Here is a 22805-nt window from a genome sequence, read left to right on the forward strand (position 1 = left end):
AAAGCCGATGTCCAAAAAATGTACTGCTGTGTTGTTCCAAAAAGCTGCTGCTGAAGGAAACTAGGAAATATTCAAATTGTACCGCCCGTATGGATTGTATCCTCTTGAAACATCAAAGAACAACTCAATTTCCATCCATTATGTCCGTTCTGAACTGGCATCTGGATCAACTTAAAGCAGAGGTAAAGCTGTCTAGCTCCCATGTCATCACCCATGGAGATGGGAGGATAGTTTACCTAGGTCATTCAGCAGTTTGGCAGATCATCTGTATTTGACTTGTCACGCAGAATTAACTCTTTGCACTCTAAAAGGATTTCTGCATGTTAAACTATTTAATATTGTAGCCTTTATTTATTTTTATTTTTTAACAATTATGAATCAGTATTGGGCAGACAATCCAGTTAAATTTTACTAGCCTGATAAAAAAAAATGTATAGTACAGTACAGTGTTAGCCCGAAAAATCCATATTGTGGTAAATACTTGTAATCAAAGTATTTTAGGAGTGATACCTTTATTGGCCAACAAAAAGTTGTTAGCCTGATCAAGAAGAATGAATTAAATGAATAAAATGAGGTTCAACATCAAACAATCAAAGAGAAAAACTCCCAAGATGTGCTTTACAGTCAATTGATACAACTCCAAACAATGAGGCGTTATTCATGTGTCCCACTATAATTGTTGATGCACAGTTACGGATCAACTTAGCGCCCATTGATTTCTACTGTGCTATTCATGCATTTCACTTCATCATGGATCCGCAATCCGTTCTGTGAAAAATTAGGATAAAATCTAAGCAAACTATTTATTTTTTTACCAGTTCCACATTTTTACAGAGGTACAGTTGCAATTACAGACAATTTTTCACAGATCACAAAGTGACAATGACGGACCTACAGTATATGCAGACCTGAATAAAGCTGTCCCTGTTTCCTGCGTGAGAGGTGCAAACAGGTCAGGGGCTTTCTCTATCAAACTTTTTTTTTTTGTGCAGTTTTTATTCAAGAAAAACCTAAAGGAAGTTGTCAATGAACTGTGCATAAACTTTTAGATTAACTAGTAACATTTTGACTAGAGATGAGCGAACCTGTGAGTATTTTTGGTAGGGTAAGGTCCTGATCATTAGGGAACTCAAAACTTTTGACGCGTGCCTCTGTGATATCAAACGTTTTTTCTTTAATGACAGGAACATTGTAACATGTGACAGTCTTTAACATGCCCTGTAAGTCAGGGCCCAAATGGTTAACCCAAACATAGCAATTCACATTATGGCATCCGTATTTTGTCAGAATTAGAGATGAGAGAACCTGCCGAGGTTCGGGTTCGTATGAACCGGAACTATCGGCTTCTTATTCCCGCTGTCTTCCCGCTCCGTGGAGAGGGTGGATACAGCCAGAGGACCGTCTGAAAAACTGGGATACAGCCTATGGCTATGGCTGTATCCCAGTTTTCCAGGCGGTCCTCCGGCTGTTTCCACCCTCTCCACGGAGCGGGCAGACAGCGGCAGTCAGCAGCCGAGAGTTCAGGTTCATACGAACGCGAACCTCGGCAGGTTCTCTCATCTCTACTAATGACAAAATACGGATGCCATAATGTGAATTGCTATGTTTGGGTTAACCATTTGGGCCCTGACTTACAGGGCATGTTAAAGACTGTCACATGTTACAATGTTCCTGTCATTAAAGAAAAAATGTTTGATATCACAGAGGCACGCGTCAAAAGTTTTGAGTTCCCTAATGATAAGGGCCTTACCCTACCAAAAATACTCGCATTACTGGATATTTATTATGCCCACTCCTGCTGTACATGTGCAAAAAGTTGCAGAAATTGTTGCGAGTGGTTTATGCAGGTGGGGGCGCTGTAAGGTGTGATGCCTGCAAGCAGGTGTAAATCATGGTGAAAAATTATACCAAAAGCTGCAATTGGCCGACAGCAGCCACACCCATACAGCAGTCTTGATTTTCCTGTGAAACCAATAAAAAAAAAACTATGATACATGAGAATTCCACGGTGGAGTCACTGTAGATTTCAACAAATTAAAAATCATATTTATATTGATGGATATAAGTCTTTGTTCAACCGTACTAACTATGTAACTAATTTTTGTGCAAAAAAAATGATGTGGATGACAAAAATACACAGATAAACCCTGCAGCAAATCTGTCCTGTATGCATTCACCCTCAAAGCAGACCTGTCAACAGAAAAAATTAGTTAACACCTAATGGCTTAAAGCAAATATAATAACCCTTAAACAGAGATAGTCCTCATAATTATTGACTTCCCCTGCACTTCCTGAATAAAACTGCTTTTTTAAATTTAATTATGCAAATGAGGCTTAAGTGCCCAGGGGGCATTTCCTCTCCCCGCCTGTGCCATAAACTCCATTCTATGCACAGGCAAATACCTCCTTGTGCCCGAAGAATTAACTCGTTCATGCTTCGGGCAGGTGGCATAATCTGCCTGTGCATAGAATAGAGTCTATGGCGCCGGCGGAGAGTCAAGAAAGAGCGCACGGGGGCGAGCGGCGTAATTAGCCACAAGTCCTCTGCATGTTTTCGTCAGTGGGACCGGCGGAGATGCACACGGCCATGAGCGGGGGCGAGCTGTGGAATCCGTGGCAGGTGATCTGCCAATGTTCCGTAGTGTGCACAACCCTTAGGCCTTATTCACACGTCCCGTAATTTACAGATCCGTATTTCCGTGTCTGCGTTAGTGCACATTGGATGTCTATTGGGCTATTCACACTATCAGTAGATGAAACGGATGAAAATCAATGCCGGAAAAAAGGACATGTCCTAGTGCGGACCCAGATTTTTTTACGGATCCTCTCATTGGAATCAATTGTTTACGGATTGTTTACAGATTGCATCATGTTTGGCATCTGTATTTCCGTATTCCCGTAAAAAAATACGGATGACTCACAAGGTTCTGTTTCTAAGCAACCACAGGCTGACAAGCGATCATGTGACTTATTTTAGGGGTTGAGCAAACTGGTGCTATTTTATTTAACCTACTCAATTTTATTAACTTGTATAAAGCAGTTAGTAGTAAAAACGGATTTACGGAAATACGGATGAAATACGGATGTACTACGGATGTCCAATCCGTAATTTTTAGCGGGTTGTTTCAGGACTAGAAAATATTACTGAACGTGTGAAGAAGGCCTAAGGGTCCTTTTACACATACAGCTAAATTAGTTTAATTAAAAGATAATCCATACTATGGGAATATTCAAACGACATGCAAATATAAGTCACAATAATCGTTTATTTTTTGGACTTTCAATAGCTTAGCAGATTATTTTTGTCTTTCCTTCTTTCCTCCTGTCTACTCTGCTAATGACTAGCAGATGCCTGTTTACACGAGAGGATACAATTCTGACAAAAAATCATTTTTATGTCATCATAAAAGATTCAATCAAGAACAAGTGAATTGCCACCGATCGTGTAACCGGTGAATATGCTTACACTGCATAATGAAGGGGCATGATTGTTTAATATAACAATTTTATAATATGATAATTACCCCATGTTAAAAACCCATGAAACTCACAATAAACTAATAACAAGGTTTTCCAACAATTAAGACCATTATAGATCAAACTAATAAGTGCTAAGCCACATGCTATTCAAAAATTTAGGCTGAAGGGATATAAAAACTGGAACACAACCAATAAGAATGGACAAATTGCAGTGTACTATGAAATGTCAGACAATATCTACTAGCTTAACTGCATATATATATAATTTACCAGTCTGATATAATTTTCAAACAATGGGTTAAAAGCTATCATCACAGCCTAAGTCACATTATAGCTGTTTTGTGCAATAGAGACCCGACTGGATTTAGCTGCTACCAGCTCCGAACGCCCAATTCTGATAATGGTTCCAGCCACTTCACAGCTGGTAGTAATTACTGTTTCTTCTGCTTTATTTATCGGTTTCAGTATTCATTGCACAAGATTATTGGCACTGGGTCCCGGCTTAATTGTACTTTATCCAAAGTAAAGTTATCCAGCATTAAAGAGCCTGTCTCACAGTAAATTACATATTTATTAGATTTAGTGACTATCATTTCATTTTGGAGAGTACATCTAACACGTATTGTCTTCCATCATGTTCGAAGAGCTGCCTTTAAGTCTGCCAGGCTTAAAAATATAATGCTGCACTCACTTCCACTAGCATTTACGCATGATCTGCCATACCAACCGCAATCCTATTAAGACTTCACTATGTCTGGAATATAAACATGCTAGATTCCAATGAAGGAAGAAATAACTAAACTAAATAAACAAACATGCAGTAAAATCCTTTAGCCACACAAGGATTTGCATGCTGTTCATGACTTCTTACAGTACTCAGCAATACAGAAAAAAATAGTAATTTATTTTATTAACTATACAGGCAAAGCAGTGACAAATTTATTTCCAGAATCCAGTGTCTGCACCTGAATTTTAGCAAGGACCAACTCAGACACCAGGAGAGTTATTTATTCTTCCTAATGTCCTACATGATCCTGGGGCGACTTCTGGGTGAATAAGGAAAGATATAAAGTTGATTCTCCTCTGTGTGTGCAGTGGATGCAGCCAGTCTCCAGCCTCCATGTCCTGAAGAACTCAAAAATAGACTAGATGGAGCAGTTGGTCTTTTCCTGCTGGCAATCTTCTGTTTCTAATTAAATATTCACCATATATAAAGAAATTCTGCCAACAATGCCAGATACCTGTGATAAAGAGATCAGCCATAGTGATATAGAGGTCAGCCATAGGCCCAGATTTATCAGCTCTCTGTCAGCTTCTGCGTTCCTGAATCATTGTGGCCCCACAGAAGCTACCCGCTCAGCCAGTCAGTGATTGCAGCTGTGTCCTGCCTCACTCACTGATCGGCTGAGTGGGCATTCACAGGATCGACAGGGAACCATGAGCGGTGACGCTGCACTGCAGGGCTGTGGGGTTGGAGAAATAGGACTTCTTTATTATATCCCCACCACCCCCTGTTACCTCTGGATTTTTCACTGTTGCCCAGAATAACCCTTTTCTTTCTGCCTCTTTCTTAAACACACACACACACAATCTGCTGCCACCACAGCGCGCACACACAGCATGCTGCAGCCACAGCGCACACACACACAGCATGCTGCAGCCATAGCACACACAGCATGCTGCAGCCATAGCACACACAAACACACACATGCAACCTGCTGCAGCCATAGCACACACACAGCCTGCTGCAGACATAGCAAGTGCACACACACGCAGCCTGTAGCAGACATAACACTCACACGCACCGCCTGCTGCAGCCATAGCATACACATATGCAGCCTGCTTCCAGCTCAGAAACAAATTGCTAAATAGTGACTAACAACTGTCCCCCAACCACCTTTATCTAATAGGGCCAGTGTCCTATTACTGATATATGGAGGAGACTACATGTACATTAGAAAGTGTTTTTCAGTTTGTTTTTGTTTTGTTTGTTTTTGTTTTGTTTGTTTTTTATAAATAAGGGGCTTAGATTAATAGAACATAAAATATATTGAGGAATATTTATACAATTCATAAGAAAGCTCAACTATTTAATTTTGAACAAGACTACGGCCAAGACTAGCTCCAAATTGGACTCCCCAACTTTGACTCTACAGCCCTGGTTTGCACAAATGATATGATCCCAATACAGATGGGGACAATTAAAAATATCTGTCAATTTGACCATCAAAGACTAGACTTTAAAGGTAAGACTTTATGATTGCAACAGAGTATAAGTAATTCACTGCAACTGAAATCAACTAATATTCCATTATTCAAGTTGGAAACACACATGGCAGTTTTTGTAAACTTGCCACCGCAGTTCCCAAAGTGGATCCAACAGGAAAAGAGTTTTGGCACAAAAAAATGCAGTGGCAGTACACCTCCCCCTGGATTTAGCTCAGAACTGCTGTGTACCGCTCACACTTCCTAGTATGGTGTATGAGAATGGTAGTGCTGAGCTAAATCGGCTCTGCATCATAGTGTCTCTTACTGAGGTTACACATGCCTCCAGGGACAATTCGTAAGCCGCTCCGGATTGATATCACAGCCTGGCCACCACTCACAGAGTAGAAAGAGGTGGTTGGTAACTTAGGCAATGAGTTGTCAACAAGGGACTTGCTGCTGCGCTAAAGGTGCACAACAATTGGCTTGCAAATCCTATGCAATTTATAATATATGACAACTAAAGATTAGCAAACCTCGGGCATGTGCGGTATTTGATTACCGGTGGCAGAAGAAGTTGGATGTAGCCCTAGGGAGGCCTAAGGCTACATTCATGTTTCCCAGGCGGCCTTAGGGCTACATCTAACTTTTTTAGCCATTGGTGATTAAATGCTGTACAGGCCCGGGGTTGCCACTTGCAAGGTGGCATGGTCACGGTTATGGCACAAGGGTATGTGGCTAGTCCACGGGAGCCTGAACACGCGGCCCAATTCTTCGTTGTGCCTAGTCAAGGCACCAATAACGAGACCAAAGCCAGGGTTCGGAAACAACGGTAGTTGTATGTTTATTTGAACAGCAACTCTAGTAGCAACAGTCTCTGGATGCAACCAGGAATAATCAACTTGGCAATAGGCAGAATTAGTTATAACTGAAGAGATAGGTGGGGTTGCAATAGGCCGTGATACATAAGTGTTCTTTTGGTTAGGAAGAATCTTTACTGAGGATGGGAGTAGTAGTTTCCTTGAGATACTGATGCTGGATATAGTAGTGGTGAAGAAAATACTTGCAGTTAGCGATGAGGAGAATATGGAGAATTGAATGATGAACCCAGATCTTGAAGTAGATAGGAGTTCTAGAGAATACAGCAGGTCTTGACTAGACCGGAACGGGAATACATATATCTTGCAGAGGAGTGGTAGCGGGAGCGTTCACACCACGAGGCTGGTGGTACCGGACCTTCTATCTTCAAGACTAGAGAGAAACTGACCTAAACCCAAGCGAAAAGCTATGGTGGCTATTGGAGTTGCTATGGTAGCAGGGAATCACGTGATACTAGGCCTCTTGCATCACCACACTACATGACTGACAAATAAATGAACCAATATACATAGCAGGATTATAACAGAGTAAGACGCAATAACATATCTAACCACTGGGGCAACATAAGACAAGCTTTTGCAGTGTCTATTACACTTTCCAGCACTAAACCAAGCAGAATACCCTTATAAAGAAAAGAACCTATGTGCTGGGACACTGCACGTGCTCAAGGTTTGCTTATCTCTAATGACAAATGACAAGACACTATCACTGACATGTGGCAAATGAGTCACAGACATACGCAACTTACAAAGAATCTGGCGGTCTTGGATTTTGTTGTTATTTGCATCACAACTGCATCATGTTACATGTAGTGATGAATCCACATTCACCAACAATACATACCATTTTACAATGCAACCTTGCAGTCGTGATGACATAAGACTAAAGTCATGTACCCCCACCCTATAGAGGCTGTCACAAAAAGATGAGCTTTAACCTTCTAACCTGCTGTAACCATCTGTAACTGTAGGGGAAAGGCCAAACATTCCTGATGTTATGTCTAAAGGCCCTATTACATGAAGCAATTATGGGCCGTTACGGACAATAATCGTCTTGTGTAATTGAAGACAACAATCAGCCGACATGCAAGATACCGGCTGATTGTTGTCTTTCAACATGCTGAAAGATTAACTATGAGGATAGCAGCGATATGCTGCCATCACTCCATGGAACAGGAGCAGCGGCGGCAGCAGACTGACGATATCGTCTATGGGCTGCCCGGATGATTTAGCAATCACACAGGCAGCCCCCCGGCTCTTACCTGCTCACTGCCGACGTGTGTAATAGCGCCAGCAGTGAGCGGGGAATGAGGAGGGGAATAGGGGCTTAACAGGGGTCCTACTGCAATCTTGGGAAAAAGGACTGCAGAATGGGACTGTGAATGGAATGGCAGTTTACAGACTCAACAGCTTCTTCATTTTGTGTATTTTAAAGTGATATTGTCTCCTGCAGTGTCCCAGAACACGCTGTCTGTTTCTCACTGTCAGTTTATTTTTGCTTCTACAGCCATGCCTGTTCTGGAAACTATTTGCACTGCAACTGTGACTATGTAGTCCCTATTACTCTCAGGTTCATGTATATTGTATATGTGTTTAACTCTGTGCAGTGGTATGCAAAGGCTGAGGATCACGTGACCATGCCCTGTAACCATGGTTCCTCCAATGGCCGTCGAGCTTTGGCCAGGAGGACCATGTGACTTCCCCTTGCTAGTGAGTTCCATCCTCTACCTCAGAGAGGAAGGAAGTGTTCTTCTCCCTGTCCTCAGGAGAGGACAGATGTGTTCCTGTGGCCCTCTTTACCTTTAGAAGAGAGGCTGGTGCTCTGCTGTAACAGATCCTGGCTGTCCGTCTGCTCAAGTGCCTGGAGTATCTTCTCATCTGGGTGTCGTTCCTGTTATTCCTCTCCTCATCAAGTCAAGATTAATACCGCAAGTACTCTAAATCCACCCAGCTCCTCTATTCCTCTCTCACTACTACTCCCATCATCCGGCACGTTTCACCTCAGCCTATGCAGCACCACCTTAGCTCTGTCTATATAAGTCTGCTATATACCCGGTTGCATCCGGAAGAGACTGTTGCTACCAGTTACCTCAGTTACAATAAAAGTGTAACCACCGCTGTTACTGAACCCTGGCATTGGTGTCCGTTTACTGGTGCCTTGACTAGGTACAGCAAAGAATCGCATGCCCAGTAGCAATTCTACCGCAGTATCCGCAGACCGGTCCCTCAGCTGTGCCATCCTCAGGCCCTATACTGTGACAATCCTGTACCCTGCAGCTGCCCCGGTTCCTGCCCGCTCATAACACCTGCACTGCAAAGTGACCCTCACGGGTCAGGGCATCGCAATTTTGGCGTCACGAATAGGATACAGACTGTGTTGTGCCAGCTTTCAGTGCCCAGAACTGTACTGTTACCCCCCTCCCCCCCCCCCCAGAGACTTTGCCGGTTATTATGGGGGTGATTGAAGTGTTTCGGGCCCTAAACAGTACACAAGATGGCCGCCGTCTTCTTCAATTTCTGGCTGCGCCATATCCCAGAGAGGAGGGGGGTTAACCGCCATGCTGCCAAAGTGCGGGAATCGCCTGGAGCCATAGACTTTACATTGACTGCTCCTGATTGGCTGCCTGGGCTAGATGACGTCACTGTCACCGGGCAGACTCTGGAACCTGATCCTCCAGCCCTCTGCTCCTCCCCTTCCTGCTACAAGATCCAGTCAGAGAGTAGCAAGATGGCGACCCGTGAGGACGGTGCGTGTGTTGCTGCCACCCCTATTCTGCCCATGCGGTCTGCAAGCCTGCCCGAACTGGATCCGGCCTGCCTGCTGGCCCCACTCCCGTCCGATGACGACTCCAGCTGGGGATCCGCCGCATCAGACACTGCCGGTCCCAGCCGAGCCTCCAGTCCAGATCTCGGCCAACAAAGCGAGGACTCTTCTCCGAACCCCAGCCTCTCTCCGGAGCTAGGTCGCTCCAGTGACTCGGACTTGGCCTTCTCTACTGGGGGATCCACTTCGCCCGACTGCGATTTAAGTGTGAGTAGTGACGCTCCATGGGCCCCTGTCCCCGTCCCTAGCAAGGGTAGAAACCCCAAGGCCTCGTGCTTTACGAGCCCCTGGCGGCTCCCGGGACCTGAGTCACCTCCCTTACCTCAGTGGGTGTTTCGGGATGAGCCAGCCATCCTTAAGCTAGCCGAGGAGATCCGACAGGCGCTGTCCCTGCTGCCGCCTGTTACTAAAACCGCACCTGCGATGGCTACCACCGCATCCTCTATCTCCACTACTGCCCAGCAGCCGCCTACCACTCTTACTGCTAGTGGTGCTAGCTCCACCAAGGCCGGCCTAGCGCCGGAAGCGTGCCCAGCAGTGCCGTACCCGAGCTATGCCCCTCTATGGGATCACCCTTATACCCCCTTTGTGGAGTATGACGCTACCTCTGAGCGGCTTTTCATCCGAAAATTAGAGCGTCCCAAACCAGGTGAAGTCCCCCTGGAAGGAAGGAGGGGCACGGTCACTAAGTTCGACAAACGTCGGGGCCTATTTGAATAATCTCACCCCCGGGGAAATCGTGGAGTACACCCTGGTGGGAGCCCAGAAAGGTCCATGGGCGGCTGCCGTGACCAGGCCTAAGAAGGCTGTACAGAGGCCCTTTCTGCCAACCCCTTCGGAGGATGGGGACGAGGCTCCCTAAATGCTACCTCCAGAGCTGCGGATTCCACTACCACCGCAGCCTGCTCTGCTGCTTCTGCTGCTGTGGCTAAAGCCGCTTGTTCCACCACCACGGTCACCTATCATGTGGCGCCCATTATCTCCCCTGTCACCACAGTGACCCCTAGCATTGTGGTCACTACTGGCCCCAGCGGTGCTCCTACTCCAGGCCCTCCACGCTTCTATTACCCCTGGGAGAAGAAGAAGCAGTAGAAAGAGAAGGGGCCTAATGAGGTTCCTCCTGCCTCTTACCAAAGTACTTAAACTGTGTTTTTTTGTTGTTTGACTGTTGCTGTTCTAGTTCTTGCTATGCAACGTTTAAGGTTCGTGCCTGGTCCTCCTGACCAAGTTTCCTGTATTAACCAGCCATGAGCTGATGGACACTTACCATTACAAGACTGTTCTCTAGTGCCTGTCCCAGAGCCTTTTGCATGGACGATGGTTTCAATTGCCTAAAAGGGACTCTACCTAACAGAGACACTTAACCCATTCCTTCCTAAAACACTTTTGTCCAATTATGTGGTATCAACAGGTTGTCATTGTACTTATGTCAGTATTGCACTTATTTCTAGTATCATATTCCAGTAGTATCAAGGTTATTCGTGTATGTTCCTCCTCTGAGTAAGCAAAAGGTCACAGAGATAGCCTCAGAGTAGAGTGCCTCTTTTGAAAAAGAAACGGTATCTATCTATATTTTTGTGTCAGAGTCAGATAGCTCCTCCTCTGAATAAGAGAAGTCAGTTTATATACCTCTCAGAGAAAGTATAGTTTTGCAGGAGTGTCTTTTCTTAACAAGTCTTGTATTTCTCATTACAGTATTATATCTACAGCTGGAAAGATTATTTGAGCCAGTTTTCTTCAGATGTCTTCAGAGTTATGTGAGCTAATCCTCCTCCAGACCTTGCGGTATTTGTTGTCTTTTGTATTTCCCTTCCTTTTGTTTCCAGTGTCTGTTTACCTCTGTCTTGTCCCTACACACCGTAGTTGCTACACATAGTCCTACTTAACATTCACACTGGTTCATACATATTGCACCTTGGATGCCTTTTCGTGTGTTCGGCCTATTGAGTAATTGTGTTGTATGATTGACCAGTATGCATGGGTGCCCAAATGTATGCTTGCTTTTGTTATTTTATTCTTTCTCTTCCAGGTGTCCAAGACACTTCACACAGACACCCAAGGCAATACACAGGTCTTCACGGTTCTCTTTTTCCAGTAGGGTAACACTTAATATTGAAAACCTACTGTCTAACTTGCTGGAATATTGAGGGTCACCCGCCAGCAGTTAAGTTGTCCTGGCTTCCATGTCAGATGGTTCACGCACTAACTACTTGTAACCAGAGTACGTTAGGCACCCCTAGGTGAAGTCCTGCCACCAAGGTTTTCTCTCTTCTTAGTTTCACCTTGTCACCTGTGCCTTGAGCGTGGGAAACACACACTTCAGCATTCACAATCATCCTTCAGTCCTGTTGTCTAATTGTCCAGTCTATTCATGTTTGCTACCCCTCGAGATTCGCCGAGGTCGGCTCAAACTTGCTAGGGAGGTATGCAGTGTCCCAGAACACGCTGTGTTTCTCGCTGTCAGTTTATTTTTGCTTCTACAGCCATGCCTGTTCTGGAAACTATTTGCACTGCAACTGTGACTATGTAGTCCCTATTACTCTCAGGTTCATGTATATTGTATGTGTGTTTAACTCTGTGCAGTGGTATGCAAAGGCTGAGGATCACGTGACCATGCCCTGTAACCATGGTTCCTCCAATGGCCGTCGAGCTTTGGCCAGGAGGACCATGTGACTTCCCCTTGCTAGTGAGTTCCATCCTCTACCTCAGAGAGGAAGGAAGTGTTCTTCTCCCTGTCCTCAGGAGAGGACAGATGTGTTCCTGTGGCCCTCTTTACCTTTAGAAGAGAGGCTGGTGCTCTGCTGTAACAGATCTTGGCTGTCCGTCTGCTCAAGTGCCTGGAGTATCTTCTCATCTGGGTGTCGTTCCTGTTATTCCTCTCCTCATCAAGTCAAGATTAATACCGCAAGTACTCTAAATCCACCCAGCTCCTCTGTTGCTACCAGTTACCTCAGTTACAATAAAAGTGTAACCACCGCTGTTACTGAACCCTGGCATTGGTGTCCGTTTGCTGGTGCCTTGACTAGGTACAGGGAAGAATCGCATGCCCAGTAGCAATTCTACCGCAGTATCCGCAGACTGGTCCCTCAGCTGTGCCATCCTCAGGCCCTATACTGTGACAATCCTATACCCTGCAGCTGCCCCGGTTCCTGCCCGCTCATAACACCTGCACTGCGAAGTGACCCTCACGGGTCAGGGCATCGCACTCCCCCTTTCTGTATGACGACTACTCTACATAGCTGTAAAGCCTAAATTCTGCAGTTTTCATACCTTACTCTATAATAGATTTCTTGGTGCTTGGTCCAGTGAAAAATGCTTTTTAATGTTGGTGGCTTCTTGACCACTGTGCCGAGACTAAAGGCAGACAGACAAGTGGCACGAGAATTGGGGAGGCGGCGGCGGTATTTATTGCAGTGCATGGGGGCAACTAGAACACAGGACGTTGGGACACTGAGCATCCCCCAGGGCAGAGGTAAACGCTGCCCCGCTGTGAGACAGGCTATAGTATTATGCCCGGAGGACAGGGATACCGGCACCACAACTGCGCTAGGGGCAGCAGCAGCTGCTGGGCACACAGTTGCCCTGGTCACACTCTCTAGTCCTCAGTTGCAGGGTCCAGTGCCCAATCCTGTCATCATCCTCTACAGCAACCAACGCAGAGCCCTGGGGTTACAGCAGGTTGTGACATTTTAGCAAGACTACAAGACTTCAGGCAGTAGCAAGTGCAGGGAAAAAATCACTGTATGTGCATTTCCCATACTATGTGTATATTGGTAATTTGTATAACTTTTTGGGGCAATACAATACTTTAGTAAAAATTTTAGCCGAACTTCTTCTTTAACTTAATCTCTAAGGGGGCATTAACACATCCTGTGATAATGGTCTGTGCACGGAAGATGTGCTACAGACTGGATTTCAGATTTATTATGATGTGCTACAGACTGGAATCAGATTTATTATGATGTGCTACAGACTGGAATCAGATTTATTATGATGTTGGGAACTCCAAATCAGTTTAAAACTTTGCGCTACTGCACTGACACAGCCACGCTGAAGATCCGGATTCCGTTCCACAGCAAATCGTTCATATACAAGGACCATGCACCAAACATGTCAGTGCCCCCTAAACAGTTAAAGGTGTAGTGCGGCGCTAAAAAAATATTCACAGAATAACACACATTACAAAGTTATACAACTTTGTAATGTATGTTATGTCTGTGAATCGCCCCCTTCCCCGTGTCCCACCACCCCCGCCCGTGTACCCGGAAGTGTTGGTGCATTATACATTACCTGATCCGTGTCGCGCATGTCCTCCATCTTGTGCCAAACGTCATCTTCGGCCGGCCGGATCAGTGCCGCCGCCCCCCCCTCCGCCGCGTCATAACTGTGCTCAGCCGCGATTGGCTGAGCATAACTGTGCACAGTTATGACGCGGAGGGAGGATGGCGGCAGCGATTCGGCCGGCCGAAGATGACGTTTGGCACAAGATGGAGGACATGCGCGACACGGATCAGGTAATGTATAATGCACCAACATTCCAGGGGGTGGTGGGACACGGGAAGGGGGCGATTCACAGACATAACATACATTACAAAGTTGTATAACTTTGTAATGTGTGTTATTCTGTGAATAATTTTTTTGCGCCGCACTACCCCTTTAAGATCTGGTTCTGTATTTCTTTAAGGTCTGCTTTGAGGTTTGTATTTACAGTCTGGGATCTTTATTTATGGGGTCAATATTGAGATCTGTACTTTCTTAGGGGTCTGTGGACTGTATTAGTTTAGGAGTTATTTATTTTGGGGGGGTGAAGGGGGATCATATGTATTATTTGTGACTTTAGTGCTTTCGGTTGGGGATTCTATTTAAACAGATGGGGCAGACTGAGAAATGATCAGGATCTCCTTGATATGCCATTTTCTGGCTAGTGTGTAAATAAATTAGCCAAAACAGCATAAATAGTAGTAAACACCCACTATCACATGTAAAGCTGGTATAAAAATGGGGGTACCATCTATAAGGGGGGGAAAGGGGGACCATCTATAAGGGGGGGATGGGGGACCATCTATAAAGGAGGGAAAGGGGGACCAGCTATAAGGGGGGGAGGGGGACCATCTATAAGGGGGAAAGAGGGGGACCATCTATAAGGGGGAAAGAGAGGGACCATCTATAAGGGGGAAAGAGAGGGACCATCTATAAGAGGGGGACCATCTATAAGGGGGAAAGAGGGGGACCATCTATAAGAGGGGGACCATCTATAAGGGGGGAAGAGGGGGACCATCTCCTATAGGATTAGCACCCTCCTCTCCTGACATTCTCTGTGCTGCTGGGACGCTGTGACCTCCCCTATAAGATCAGCAGCCTCCTTTCCTGACATCCTCTGTGCTGCTGTGACCCTGCAACCTCCCCTATAAGATCAGCACCCTCCTCTCCTGATATCCTCTGTGCTGCTGTGACATCTCCTATAGGATCAGCACCCTCCTCTCCTGACATCCTCTGTGCTGCTGTGACCTCCCCTATAAGATCAGCACCCTCCTCTCCTGACATCCTTTGTGCTGCTGTGACCTCCCCTATAAGATCAGCACCCTCCTCTTCTGACACCCTCTGTGCTGCTAGGACGCTGTCAGGGGCGTAACTAGAAATGGCTGGGCCCCATAGCAAACTTTCCAATGGGGCCCCCCACACTGTGACTGGATAACACCACCACACCAGACCTGACCAATACCACCATACAGTGAGTGGGTAACACCGCCACACCGGACCTGACCTATACCGCCATATTATGACTGGATAACACCCCCATACCAGACCTGACCAATACCGCAATACTGTGAGTGGATAACACAGCCATACCAGACCTGAACAATACCACCATACTGTGACTGGATAACACTGCCACACCAGACCTGAACAATACCGCCATACTGTGACTGGATAACACTGCCAGACCTGACCAATACCGCCATACTGTGACTGGAGAACACCGCCATACCAGACCTGACCAATACTGACACAATGTGACTGAATAACACTGCCATACCAGACCTGACCAATACCGCTATACTGTGCTGGATAACACTGCCATACCAGACCTGACCAATACCGCCATACTGTGACTGGATAACACTGCTATACCAGACCTGACCAATACCGCCATACTGTGACTGGAGAGCACCGCCATACCAGACCTGACCAATACCGGCATACTGTGACTATAAAGCGCTGCCATACCAGACACCTCCATTCTGTAACTGCCTGCCTACCAGCTTGCTACTGCACTGCATACACATATATATATATATATATATATATATATATATATATATATATATATATACACACATACATACACACACATATACATGATGCAGCCTGGTACTGCACTGTAATATATATATATATATATATATATATATATATATATTCAGCCTGGCACTACTATGCATAATGAGTTTTTTCAGTCCTACAAGAGCTGCAGTCACAGGGCTGCTTTCTATATAGACAGTGTTGGACTACAACTCCCAGTGTGGTCTGTCTGTGTCTTTGGGGGGAGGGGGGCACAGACAGCAGACAGACCACATTGGGAGTTGTAGTCCTATAATGTCACCGCTCCTGTAGAAATAAAACACACGCACACACACACACACCTCTTAGCAGAGACAGTGTACACTTACATGAGGAGGAGGGAGCTGTCAGTATCTCTCCGAGGTCCGGCGGGAGAGGGCTAGGGGTCAGAGGTTATCCTACCTCACAGGATGCTCCGTGCAGCAGCTAACAGGCCAGTCTCCCTCTCTCCCCACGTACTTTTTGATGCTGCCCCCTGCTGGTGAGTGTTTGCCCTGCAGTTCTACAAACATCGTTCTCCCCTGGTTAGCTAGTGTCAGGACAAACGTCCTGCAGAGCTAACCAGGGGACATCACACAGGCAGTCCCCGCAGTCCCCACTGCCGGGCCCCTTGATGAGCCGGGCCCCGTAGCAGCAGCTACTGCTGCTACGGTGGTAGTTCCGCCACTGGACGCTGTGACTTCCCCTAAAAGATCAGCACCCTCCTTTCCTGACATCCTCTGTGCTGCTGTGACCCTGAAACCTCCCCTCTAAGATCAGCACCCTCCTCTCCTGACATCCTCTGTGCTGCTGTGACCTCCCCTATAAGATCAGCACCCTCCTCTCCTGACATCCTCTGTGCTGCTGTGACCTCCCCTATAAGATCAGCACCCTCCTCTCCTGACATCCTCTGTGCTGCTGGGACCTCTCCTATAGTATCAGCCCCCTCCTCTCCTGACATCCTCTGTGCTGCTGTGACCTCCCCTATAAGATCAGCCCCCTCCTCTCCTGACATCCTCTGTGCTGCTGTGTCCTCTCCTATAAGATCAGCACCCTCCTCTCCTGACATCCTCTGTGCTGCTGTGACCTATAAACAGAGATCAGGTCATACATGAAAGCCTGAGATTTCTCCTCTTTTCAAATCCAGTCCTGGCTTTGGCTTCAAATCTTTGGCAGATAATCTGTGTAAAAGGGCCCTAAGTGTCCAATATCAATTATCAAAAAAAAAAAAATACTTAGAAGACCATATTCTCAAATGTCCAAAAGACTTCCCCAATTAAAAGAGACAAAGACTAAAAAAAAAAAAAGATAAAAAACTTTTTGAAATAATGAAATTTTGAAATAATGGCCACAAGCAGAAATAAAGCTCCAAAAAGTATTTGGGCTGTATATCAGCATGTGGTGTGAAGATAGCCTAAAGGATAATGTATATAATAGTAAGCATATAAAACAGTAAATCTTATCCTACCAATATGAAAAAAAAATCTTATCACATTAAAAACTTTCAAAGCATCACGTCACAGGTAATCATATCATATAGATTGGGTTAAATTTATTAGAACTAGGACCATTGTTTGCTCTCAATACCAGCCTGTGTGTATGAGAAGAGAGCCCAGCATAGTGCGGCACCTCTGTATGGGAGGGGGGAGAGACTGACAATGATAAGTGATAACCCCCGTTATAAATATGTGTAACAACACTACTAAAATGACACAATAAGCAGCAGCATGTTTGTTTGGGGATTACAAGAGACATGAGGATAGAGAGGCCCATTATAATAGACAACACACTGAGCACTCACCAGTGCTTCCCTCACAGCCGACACTGACTGCTGCACTGACTGGCTGCTATGTTTACAGCTGCCCATGGCAACAGCTTCCTTCATTCACTGGTGTGACATATAATTATGTCCCCAGCACACAAGGCTGAAGCTTTGCTGTACCAGGGAGATGAGCTTGTAGAGTAACAAGGAGATACTGAATGCAATGACTCTATTGCAGGCATGTCCAAAGTCCGGCCGGAGGGCCATTTGCGGCCCGCGTTCCGAACTTTTACGGCCCCCCAGGTATCCAGCTTGCTATTATCTGCCTGTGTTATAAAGCATATAGCATCTAGCATGTAAAATGGTCGGCCCTCGCACATGTTCACTTCATCAAATTTGGCACTCTCCGAAAAAAGTTTGGACATGCCTGCTCTATTGGAATGCTCTGAGGTGCTGAGAATCCTGCTGGATGCTGTAAGGACAAGGAGACACCTAGGAGTCTATGTGCAACTATTCCGAGGGTAAGTGCACACTTCGGAATAAGCACAGAAACTTTAAGCGGATTATGTTTGAAGTTCTATAAACTCAAAGATGTCAACGGTGAAATTCGCCTGTCTGATTGCAGAATGTAGCAAAATGCATTTATTGTATAGTAAGAAGAGTCAGAAAGGCTTTTCTAAGGTCCTGAAGTGCAGCAAGCTGTAAACACCTTCTCCCTCCCCCTCCCATCCCTGACTGGGACTCCAGGTGTTAATCAAGCAGGGGGGAGGGGGAGAGAAGAGGTGTTACAGCTTTCATCTATTCAGGAAACTGGGAAAGCCCCTGATTCCTTGTAAGGCTAGGTTCACACTGCGTTTTCAGCATCCGTTTAACGCATCCGGTTTTTGCAAAAAACGCATGAAAAACGGATTGCAAAAAACGGATTCATTTGTGTGCATCCGTTTTTCCATTGACTTCCATTATAAAAAAAACGGATCCGTTTTTTTTGGCGGACCAAAACGGACCAAAAAACGTTGCTGACCCTATTTTTCTGGACGTTAAAAAAAACGGATCCGTTAAACAGATGCTGAAAACGCAGTGTGAACCTAGCCTAAGGGTGCTTTCACACACACCGGATCCGCAGCGGATTTTACAGTGCGGATTTAATGCTGTGTTCATTCATTTAGTAAAAAATCCGCTGCGGATCCGGTAGGTGTGAAGGCACCCTTAGGGTATAAACACACCCACCGTATACGCAGCATATTTACTGCTGCGATATGCAGCAAATACGCAACATATACGCAGCAGATTAGATCAAAATAACTGAACACAGCATCAAATCTGCACCATCAAATCTGCTGCGTATACGGTGTGTGTTTGTTCCCTCAGGGTATAAACCCACACACCGTATACGCAGCGTATTTACTGCTGCGATACGCAGCAAATACGCAACAAATACGCAGCAGATTAGATCTAAATAACTGAACACAGCATCAAATCTGCTGCAGATCTGCTGTGTATTTGCTGCATATACGGTGTGTGTGTTTGTACCCTTAGGGTATGTGCACACGGAGCAATTCTAGCGGAATTCTGCCCGAATTCCGCCATAAAGAGCGGGCGGAATCCGCGTGGAATTCCGCCCGTGTAAATGCAACATTGCTCTTTCCATAGAGAACAATGGGATTTCCGACTGCCCGTGCACACAGAGTAAATTTCCGTCTGGAATTACGCGCTGATTCCGCGCAGAATCCGCATTCCGCCCGAAGAATGTACATGTCCATTCTTTGGGCGGATTCCGCTAGAGGAATCCTATAGAAGTCAATGGGGTTTGAATTCTGCTGGTAATTCCGCTTGCATTCCGCTTGATTTCCGCGCGGATTCCGCTCGAATTCCGCTCGAATTCCGCCAGAGCAGAATAGGCGAGGAATTTCAAGCAGAAATTTTTCAGCTACAATTCCTCGAGAATTGCTCAGTGTGCAAGGGCCCTTAGGGTACAAACACACACGGCTTATACGCTGCGTATTTACTGCTGCGATACGCAGCAGATACGCAGCAGATTAGATCTGAATAACTGGACAAAGCATCAAATCTGCACCATCAAATCTGTTGCGTATACGTTGTGTGTGTTTGTACCCTGAGGGTGCATTCACACCTACAGGATCTGCAGCAGATTTGATGCTGTGTTCAGTTATTTAAATGAAATCTGCTGCAGAAAATCAGCTGCAGATCCTGTAGGTGTGAACGCACCATAAAGGTGGGTTCACACATAGCGGAATAGCGGCTTTCACGCTACAAATTCACAGTGAAATCCGCTGCAATTCATGCACTGTCAGTTTGAATAGGATTACATGCGAGAGTTTTCATCCTGTTGCGAGTGTGTAAACGCCATCACCCTTAACCCGCTGCGACCAGATGAATACAGTGGTGGGAATTGCAGCGGATTTCGCTGCGGTATCGCAGTGTGAAAACCGTAGCAATTCTGCTGTGTGTAAACACACCCTTAGGCTGGGTTGACACTGTGTTTTTTGCAATTTTGTTTCATCCATTTCATGCAAAAAAAAAAACTGTGAAAGACAGATAAAAAACGGATGCATTTGCGTGGATGCATTTTTCTATTGACCTCCATTATAAAAAAACGGATCAAAACGCATCCGTTTTTTTAGCCTACAGAAAAAAATGTTGTTGACCATGTTTTTGTGTACTGTACGCTAAAAAAGCATGCGTTTTGACCCTTTTTTTAATAATAGAAGTCAATGGAAAAACGGATCAAAACTGATGATCACAATTGCATCGTTTTTTTTGCATTAAATGGAGGGGGGAAAAAACATTGCAAAAACGCAGTGTGAACCCAGCCTAACAGAAAGTAAAAGCATTTTGCTACATTTTTGAAGCACAGATGGACATATGAAAAGTACCAGGTGTCTCCTTGACCAATCAGTTATCTAACAGGATTGGCACTTGAGTTGGGCCGCATTCACGCGTTCCGTGTTCCACACTGATCACGGAACGTGTGAATGCAGCCTTACAGCTGACAGATTGCCTTTACAAATGTTACCACCCCCTTAAAAAAAACACATTACACCAATACATATTTTATTGAAAAATGGTTTATTCGAAAATGTAAATATTTTATAAATACATAAATCTTGCAAGTGAACATTAACAAGCAGTTATGTGACCGCTGATGCATTCATTAACAAGAAATGTGTGAGGACACGAAACACAAATAAGTTCAAGTGGACCAACATTGGATCTGTCTGACTGATGCGGCAAAACAAGAACCAAAAAGTGTATTATGAGGATGGCCTCCACAAAAATGCCAGGAAAAACGCCAATGCTGCAGTGCTGTCAGTCTCCCTTTATCATAATCGGCTGCACAAACCCCTATTTACACAGAAAGATGTGCAGCTGCTTAAGATAAATTTTAAGGCCACGTTTACACACTGTAAAATAATGTCCATTCTTTTCATTCTTGTGTAAATGCAGAAAATTAATGTTTGTGTAATTAACTTGCCGCTGTTATTGCACGAACAGTGGCCGTTATTTTAATTTGTTTACACATAGTGCTTTTTTTCACTGTCCTTTGTATTATAATCAATGGACCTTTTAATTAAAGACACACCCAAAAGGGCCACCTTTGGCTTTGAACTAGAATAACGTTCTAAGGGCCATTCCTGCAAATACGGCCGATGGAACACGCTAAACCACGGCCATTGTTTTGAGTATTAAATAACGGCCATAGAAAATTATTGTGTGAACATAGTCTAAAGCAAAGGATCAGCTGATAGCCGAAGACCTGGCCCAACTGTTACTTTTACAAGGGGCGATTATCGGTCGCAGGAGTGTCCCTAGCGGTGCTCCTGGCCAATATAAATTGGCCTGTGTAAAAGGACAAGAGCTACTGGATCAGTGTCAGAGCTAGTGTAGAGGAGGTAAATGGACACCACTGTTTTAATCCACCCTCTCCCCGACCATTATTTAAAAAGAAGTTTCCCACCCGGAGTACCCTTTAAAGATCAACAGAGCCCCGAATGTGTCCCAAGTGAAGAGCAAAGCACATCAAAGCGAGCATGCCCCCAGCAGTGAACCGCACAGCCCAGCATGCCCCCAGCAGTGAACTGCACAGCCCAGCATGCCCCCAGCAGTGAACTGCACAGCCCAGCATGCCCCTAGCAGTGAACTGCACAGCCCAGCATGCCCCCAGTAGTGAACTGCACAGTCCAGCATTCCCCCAGCAGTGAACTGCACAGCCCAGCATGCCCCCAGCAGTGAACTGCACAGCCCAGCATGCCCCCAACAGTGAACTGCACAGTCCAGCATGCCCCCAGCAGTGAACTGCAAAGCCCAGCATGCCCCCAGCAGTGAACTGCAAAGCCCAGCATGCCCCCAGCAGTGAACTGCAAAGCCCAGCATGCCCCAGCAGTGAACTGCACAGTCCAGCATGCCCTCAGCAGTGAACTGCAAAGTACAAGTGTAATAAAGATGTCCTTTTCCTAAAAGTAATCTCAGCACTAGGTGAGCAGCCCAACATGCCCTCAAACAAACAAACACTTTCTCACCCTAAGAACATCCTTAACACAATGTGAACAAGGATCATTCCCTGTACTGCAGGATCCTGCACAGGAGGGCATAACTCCCAACTGTCCCGGATTCCGCGGGACAGTCCCGTTTTCCTGACTGTGGCGGAAGTGACCTGCAGCCTCTATTACTTCCGGCACAGTCAGTGTCTGTATACCCCGCTGCCCGCCCGGGAGGATGACAGGAGTGCGCGCTCTGCCGGGAGAGGAGCTGCTGGGACCGGCGGACAGGTGAGTTACTGGTTTATTGTTTTTCTGGTCGGGCCACACAAATGGGAGGATTGGCTACTATGTGGGGCGCTATATGGGGGATTGGCTACTATATGGGGGGATTGGCTACTATATGGGGGGATTGACTACTATGTGGGCACTATATGGGGGATTGGATAATATGTGGGGCACTATATGGGGTCATTGGCTACTATGTGGGGCACTATATGGGGGCATTGGCTACTATGTGGGCACTATATGAGGGATTGGATAATATGTGGGGCACTATATGGGGCATTGGCTACTATGTGGGGCATATATGGGGGCATTGGCTACTATGTGGGGCATTATATGGGGGCATTGGCTACTATGTGGGGCATATATGGGGGCATTGGCTACTATGTGGGGCATTATATGGGGGCATTGGCTACTATGTGGGGCATATATGGGGGCATTGGCTACTATGTGGGGCACTATATGGGGGGATTGGCTACTATGTGGGGCACTATATGGGGGATTGGCTACTATGTGGGGCATATATGGGGGCATTGGCTACTATGTGGGCACTA

At 45.7% G+C, this 22805-nt stretch overlaps 1 protein-coding gene across 1 annotated transcript in view; it reads right to left on the reverse strand.

Annotated features, from left to right (window-relative positions):
- The window catches only part of FAM227B (family with sequence similarity 227 member B), a 224133-nt gene extending 206572 nt beyond the window's left edge, over positions 1-17561 (reverse strand). Inside the window, exon 1 of the mRNA XM_069983195.1 lies at positions 17510-17561. The gene's annotated coding sequence lies outside the window, so the exon portion shown is untranslated. The remainder of the gene's footprint in view (positions 1-17509) is intronic.
- Between the last annotated feature and the right edge of the window lie 5244 nt (positions 17562-22805).

The sequence above is a fragment of the Dendropsophus ebraccatus genome, chromosome 1, assembly GCF_027789765.1.
Source record: "Dendropsophus ebraccatus isolate aDenEbr1 chromosome 1, aDenEbr1.pat, whole genome shotgun sequence".
Classification (NCBI taxonomy): domain Eukaryota; kingdom Metazoa; phylum Chordata; class Amphibia; order Anura; family Hylidae; genus Dendropsophus; species Dendropsophus ebraccatus.